General features: G+C 33.5%; 1 non-coding gene across 1 annotated transcript; it reads right to left on the reverse strand.

The window, feature by feature from the left end:
• Positions 1-298: 298 nt before the first annotated feature.
• Positions 299-403, reverse strand: LOC122683337. Its single transcript, XR_006337689.1, has one exon. It is a non-coding gene; the product is annotated as a U6 spliceosomal RNA (small nuclear RNA).
• Positions 404-1,234: the final 831 nt, after the last annotated feature.

Here is a 1,234-nt window from a genome sequence, read left to right on the forward strand (position 1 = left end):
ATTTTTAACAACAGCACTGCAAAATTATTAAAGAATGATAGGCACTAGAGGCCAATTATTTTAGACTATGCTTTTGATGGAGAGAAAGAACTCTAAAATTATATATAATGCCAAAAAACAAACACTTTTGATATGTGGAGGTTTTCAAGATTATTAGCAGTTTTATTTTTTCTCAAAAGCCTGGTCATATTTTTTTTAATAAATCTTTCTTTTTTTTCAGGTGGCTTACCACTTTGTTTTTTAATTAAAGGACAATTGCTTTACAGAATTTTGTTGTTTTCTGTCAAACATCAAGAAGAAAAATATGGAATGCTTCACGAATTTGCATATCATCCTTGCACAGGGGCCATGCTAATCTTCTCTGTATCATTTTAATTTTAGTATATGTGCTGCCGAGGCACACACAAAAGCCTAGTCATATTTTTTAAGACAGTTAATATGCAAATAACAAACCCTGAATCTTAGAAGACTAAGGGTTTGGGGTTTTTACAACCCTGTAACTTTCTATGGTTGCCTTCAAAGTCTTTACATGTTACTTTGGTTAAATGAATATTTTCAACAAACTTACCCAAAATCAAATTCTAAATTAATTTTTTTTTTACCTGAAACCAACTCTGGGATTTTCCAAAGGACCCCTAGAATGTTTATTCTCTGTCCTTGTAAAAAGAAAAATGTTAAGCTAATTAGGCTTATTTGATATGTTAAATTACAAAGGAAACACTCCAAGTGATATTTAGCTTATCTTTGTAGGAGTACATTATTAGCCTAAGTGTTCCAGGAATTATAAACTTTCTATAAATCTGATATGCCTTCTATAAAGTTATCAGCCATAATTCCAGTTATTATCTTAAAAATATTGGGTGTCACAGAAATAACCAAATTTCTTGGTTTATTCCATTGTAATGAACTCTCATGAGATCTTCAGTCATGGGCATTTTACAGTACTTTGTCATTTATAGACAGTTACCTTTTTACTTTGTTGCTTTTGCAAAGATGAAATTCCTGGAGAGGACCTTATGGAGGGTTCTTGACCTCTATCATCACTGTCGAATTACAGGGTGTCACAACTTGAATGCACAGTATTTCACAACTGAAGAAGACCCCACCTAACACCCGGCCCTGTGTAAATGTGGAGCCCTCAAAATCCAATTGACTACGGAGAGAAGTAGGCAACATTGAGGTAGACTGCTTTCTTCCAAGAAGTTAGATCAAGACCGTTTCTTTCCATTCCTCC

This window comes from Cervus elaphus, chromosome 24 (assembly GCF_910594005.1).
Source record: "Cervus elaphus chromosome 24, mCerEla1.1, whole genome shotgun sequence".
Classification (NCBI taxonomy): Eukaryota; Metazoa; Chordata; class Mammalia; order Artiodactyla; family Cervidae; genus Cervus; species Cervus elaphus.